The sequence below is a fragment of the Crassostrea angulata genome, chromosome 5 (genome assembly GCF_025612915.1).
Source record: "Crassostrea angulata isolate pt1a10 chromosome 5, ASM2561291v2, whole genome shotgun sequence".
NCBI lineage: Eukaryota > Metazoa > Mollusca > Bivalvia > Ostreida > Ostreidae > Magallana > Magallana angulata.
The window spans coordinates 11,472,172-11,478,617 of NC_069115.1; the positions used below are offsets into that span (position 1 = coordinate 11,472,172).

The window sequence follows — 6,446 nt, forward strand, 5'->3', positions numbered from 1 at the left end:
AAGTATTTGCATGTGTTAACACATGCAAAAGCTTGTTTATAGAAAAGTGGCATAGGTTTTAGTATTTCATAAATTTCAAATTTATTTTCAGTTGTATCAATTAAATACTTTATGTCTATGTTGATTGGAGTGCAATATCTATTTACATAACTTTTAATACGATGGGTTTTTTTTCTTTTAGTCTGGGGATCCATGAGGCTTTTAGTGCATTAATCTTAGATTCGACGTCTGGAATACCTAGTCCGCCTTCTTTTACATGACCAATTAACGTATTTCTTGTAATCCTATCAGTTTTCTTCCAAATGAAGTTATATATCAACTTATTAATACTTTTGATATAGTCTTCATCGGGAAATTCCAAAAAACTTGCAACATATATGAAATTTGATAATGCTAAAAAGTTTATTACGGTGCATTTCCCAAATAATGTTAATTTTCTTCTTTTCCAAGATTCGAATAAAGTGTCTATATCATAAGTTTCCATTCAATTTTTATTATAACATTCAATTTTATCATGACCTACATGAATACTTAAACATTTTTAGTGCTTTGTTTGTGACTGATATACCCTCGATTTCTGTAAACTTGTTTTTAAAAGGACCAAGCACAATGCATTCAGTATTACTTATGTTAACCTTAGATCCTGCATGAATACAGAACTTGTTTATTGTTTCTAAAGCATGCTTAAGTGATTCAATATTCTGTAGAGTTAATGTCATGTCGTCGGCATGTTGTATATTTTATACTTCTTTTTCCATGAAGTTAGCTTTAAAGCCTTGTATATTTCATTATTCTTTATTTTTTCAGATAAAATTTCGGCAACAAAAAGATATGAAATGGCTGATATTGGACAGCCTGGTCTTATTCCCCTTTTCATCTCGCATGTTTTTGAAATCCATCTGTTATTTTTTAATCTGAATATTGGGCTTTGATATAAAATTTTTATCCAATTTAGAAAGTTTTCCCCGAAGTCGAATTTTTCTAGTGTTTTGAATAAAAAGTTCCATTCTATTGAATCAAAAGCTTTCTCAAAGTCTAAAAATAGCAAGATCCCCTCTTTGTTAAAATTTTCACAATATTCAAAAATATCAAAAATGAAACGGGCATTAATACCTATATATAGGCCATTTATATAAGCTGTTTGCTCATTACCAATTTGCTTTGAAATAACGGTTTGTAATCTACGTGCAAAAATAAATGCTATGATTTTGTAATCTGTATTAGAAAGACTAATCGGTCGGTAATTTTTCAAATCATTTTTTCTCTTTTTTTTATGTATAAGGGAGATAACTGCAAGTCTTTGAGAAAATGTCATTTTTCAAAAAGATTTCTTTTAACATGTTATAAAATAAGGAGGATAGTTGGTGCCAGAAACATTGATAAAATTCATTGGGTATACTATCGAGGCCCAGGGATTCATTTGATTGTAAATTCATAACGGTTTCTTTACACTCATTCATTGACGGAAATGTATCACACTATTACTTATTAGGTTAGTTACTGACTCACTACGGAAATATATTGGGTTGATCAATCTCATAGATGGCGAGGCGAAGCCGAGCCTTCTATGAGATTGATCAACCCAATATATTTCCGTAGTGAGCTAGTAACTAACCTAATAAGTGTTTTGTTTTCTAGAGGACTATCAAGCGACATATTTATTAACAAATAGCGATGATCTACGCAAAGCCATATACAAGATACCTAACATCTCGTCCAATTTAACTCATTTAAACTCTTCAAAATCTTCAATCTCAACTTTCAAATACTCTTTCAAAATCTTTGCTTCACCCATGTTTACTTACAATGTTTTGTTGCTATTCAATTTTAAATGTTTTTTCCCTTTCCTCTGCAGAGATTTGAGCAAATTTCGACGCTGCCATTTTGTTTTGCTCCAGACAAAACAATGTGACGTCAATATTCTAAGGGCAACTACTCTAATTTCAAAGAATTACAAAGGGCAACTACTCCAAGTACTTTAAGAACTTACCGCATGCAGTTTATGTATAAAAAACTATGAAATGTATAGTGAGTAAGCGAAGCGTCGACCAATGACGGCCATATTGCCTAATATTATTTCTCACAGAACAAATATAGAGATATATGAGGCAATCACGTGCTATGGTTAAACCAATGAAAATGTGACATATCAGTCCAAGGGAAAACAAATGTTTTTATCAGTTTCAGATAGTGCATTAACTTTACAATTTTTTAAAATATAAATCGATGTCTTCATTTAATATACAGGTTTTCATAGTAGTCACACATTGCACCAAGAATATCGTCATCTTCGGTGAGAAGATTATTTTCGCTTAAAACTTCGTGGATAACATTTTGTGTTCGGTGCTTCTTTTCTAAACTAAGAAAATATTTTGTATTTTTTTTCACCCTCACTAACCCATTTTGCTCTCGAACGAATTTGTGCCCCTTGTGCTTTTTTATCATATAGATTGTTTATTAGCTGATTTTCTAATTCACGTTTTCTGTTCATATCCATTGCTTTATGGTTAGAATTTTCAATTTCGGAAATTTCTTGTTCAATTTAAACTACTATTTAAGGTCTTCCGTTTCCAACGGAAGACCTTTCTATTATTGTGCTGGTTAAGATTATTCTTATTTTTCTTTTTTTTTTTTTTCTTCCTAGACGCAAACTTTCAGGCTTCGTAGCGTGCTCATTTCTGAACGGTTTTTGCTCAAATTTTCAGGGCTTATAGACTTTTTAAAACATTATAGTAATCAATTTACAAATTTTAGAAATCTTCTTCCGTTAACGAGTTATTCCCCTTTTAAATTTTTTTAGGGCCTTTGGTTTCCAGACAAAGGCTCCGAGACTATGATAGCAGGGAATGGGAATCCAACGCATTTGAATAACAGAGACATTGTAGTTGTGCACATCGGTTTTTGTTTTTGGATTTCTTTGTTTATTTAAGAAAAGGTAGGGGGTCAAAAAACAGGATTCCAAAAAGGGCGAAAATTTAGACATATTTTTCTTTGTATCTTTTTGCCGAAAAATATTTTGTTAAGACATGTAGAATAAAAGTTGTGCAGAATATCAAGGGCTTTCATTTGACACTAATAAAAAAGGGCTGACCCCTTAAATTAAGGGCCAATAGCCCCTAAAAGTTTTTGATTAGTAACTCAAAAACGGTTAGGATTTCGATATGGCTGTCGCTGGAAAAGTTGTTTATTGGGATCTCATAAAGGTCGTTGCAATGTTATTTTGATAGTGAGTTTTGTAGTATGAGTGTAAAAAGCTTTACGTGTTACCATGTACATGTTTTTCATTTGGCAAGTTTATGGAAGTCTTTGTGCGTACAACTGGCATAAAGTCACCACAGAAAGTATGCTGGTTTATACAGGAGGCATTAATTCATAAGAAATGAAAAAAATTAGAATATTTTTTTTTTAGGGGCTTAAGTCATTGTTGTTAAGTTCTTGTAGTGCACAATCCTTGGAAACAAGAATCGGAAAATAAAACATCCTTTTTTTATCGAGTAAAACACAAAATACGGATTTTAAAAATTCTATGCATTACATTTTAGTAATCATTCTGCATGCATTTAAAATCTACCTTGAATCAGAGCTGTGTGTGTGTACAATTACGTAAGCTATCCCTTGCCCGCGGCCAAGAAAATCGTTCACCATGGTCGCGGCTGGACTACCTAGCGGTCAGCGGTTATCTAATACACGAGAGTTGCGTCTCTCATATATGAGTTTATTTAGCTGCGAACTCAAGAATTGAATTTTAGTTTTTATTACATATTAACATATTAAGGTTTATGGATTAAACGATAGGGTGTCAATTGAGAAATTGTTCAAATAAAAGCAATGTCATTCTCAATCTAACGCAATATCAGACATAGATCAATTGTGGGTTTTAAGTTAAATTAAGAAGGAAAATCTCTTGATAGAGTTTCGTCATTATACTGCAAACTTTTCAAATCCTCCTGGGTTCTAAGCTGTGCGTGTGTGTATTTTTACGTAGGCTAATCTATTTTTCGCCCACGGCCGATCGAGGAGATCAGCCACAACTGCACTGCGTTCCTAAGCAGTTATCTAATACACAAGATTCGCACACTTATATGTATATGAACGTGTTTGAGTTTATATAGCCGTAAATACAGGTCTACCGAAGTACAATGAAAAACGTATCCGAAATGATTGGTACATATTCAACAGGGTACGATTTGTCATGATACCCTCTCATAAAGCGCGCCATCTAGCGGGTGAGAGGTCATAGCGAAGGCTATTGTTTGCATTATTTGTGTTCGTTTCAATATTGTACTACAATATCCATTATTCCATGTGATTGCTGTAGAGCTGCTCTAAGTGTAAGTACTGGAGATAATATAGATAAATAAAAAAAACCGTATATCAGTATTTTCAATGCGACAATCGACAATGCAGTGCCCATTTGTGTTGTTTACTATTCGCGTATCATGGCGTAAGCTTGTGAAGCGATCGGCTGTATTAATTATAGCTTTGTTTTCTGTTGAAAGTACTATATGTGGTACATGTTAGATGTGTTGTTTAATGGTATGCCGAAATGATATACCCGTGGAATTATTTAAACTGAGAATGGGAATGAAAATTACTGTTTGAAGGTTAGCCTCGTTTTCGATATTTGGAGACCGAGTCGATTTGATGATGTTGATTAGTTGCGAATAATAGTTTCAAAGTTTCATGAGTGATTAGTTGGGTACTTTTGAGAATGTCAGAGATTATTTAAGTGTTTACTGTTTAGCTTCTTTTCAGAAAATAGTTTTATTCAGAATGCCGTTTTCTTATTTATTTGTGTTTCTCTTTAAACTGAACACTGTGCTTCAAACTGCTATAAATTAAATATTGTAATGATTATGCTCAGAGAAGCACAAATACACAGCTTAAGCTTAAATAAATTCACTTCTCAAATGAAGAAAAAGATAGATTTGTTGAAACTACAGGGTTATAGTATCTAATCAAAACCTCTAGCATGGGACTATTTTTGGAGACTGTGCTGGTGTGCAACCAGTTCTTGCAGAGTTCCGTTTTTCGCTAGTACATTTTAACATCATTTTATCAACACATAAAATTATATATGAAAAATAGCTTCATAATGTACAGATGACAAATTGTACTTGGCGAGAACTCATAGCTCACCAGTTTAGACCATAAACTATACATAATCAGGGGCTGACAAATACATTTTTAAAGCACTTGCCCTCGGGCAAGTGACTAGGCAAAATTCACTTGCCCTACCTTAATATCTACCTGCCCCACCTAAATCTTTATTTTGATAAAATAAAAACAATTCTCATATAAAGTGTTGTGTATTTGTTTATTTCATTTTTCATACACTTCAAATTCATCATAGTTATACAAATCATTTTCATTTTGTCTGAATTTTCTCTCAGGGGCCTGATGTCCATTCACATGTCTACCCCTGGATGACCCTAACCAGTGTTCTATTGCCTTGGAGGCCTTAAATTCATGGAGGGATGGGCTTCAACCATAATATTTATCTGAGCTTGCAAATTTTCCTGACTTAAGTTTGATCTTAGTCTTGTTTTCATTAATTTCATGCTGGAAAAAATCTCTCACATTTTGCTGAACTACAACTAACACTCAACATTAAATCTATGACTTTCTGCAAATGTGTAAACTTTGGGGAAGCTGTTTCAGACACTAGCAAATATGCCTCATAGATAGACATACATGTAGTTTTATAATGTGCAATACATACTTTCAAATCAAGATATTCATTTAAAATTGAATCCTTAGTTTCATCAAATATAGGTTCAAAGAATTTCGTAGAAAGAATTGTTTTTTACGTTGCCAACCGCAGGAAATTCCCTGCAAATTGTGCAGTACATTGTGTCATTTATATCGTCATGTCGTTTTGCCGAATGTAAAGTTAGATGATAAATTATTAACTCGTACGTAAATCTATTTTCAGTGTAGTGGTTTGTTGTGTTTAAAAAATTCACTTGCCCTCGGGCAAGTTCCTACTGATTTTTCACTTGCCCGATCGCAAAAAGCACTAGCCCCGGGCGTCGGGCAATCGGATTTGTCAGCCCCTGTGACATATGTTGGATGTTGCTGCATGCTGCATATCATGTTCTTTTTTAAATAAGCTGCAAACTGAACTTTTATAACATTTTAGTTTAACCCAAAATGAAATTCCTATAATATTGCAGAATATAACCTAGTGCATGTGCAAGATGAATTTTCCAATTGAATCGGGTTTTACCTTGGTTATATTATTGTTTTATTGGAATTTTCCGTGTTTAAAAAGATATGAATATTTTCCTATTATATGCTTATTTGTGCATGACTTCCGTCTTATAACACACCTATTAGCGCAGTATGATTATTTGTCTGCAATGCTTGGTGTATTATAGGATCCAAGACATCCATGAATAGGCATTCAATGCTTATATTTATTTTGATTCTGATGTTTATTTGTA

The 6,446-nt window shown here is 33.1% G+C and overlaps 1 pseudogene; it reads right to left on the reverse strand.

Annotated features, from left to right (window-relative positions):
* Positions 1-5,205: 5,205 nt before the first annotated feature.
* On the reverse strand, positions 5,206-5,803 carry LOC128183820 (uncharacterized; annotated as a pseudogene).
* Positions 5,804-6,446: the final 643 nt, after the last annotated feature.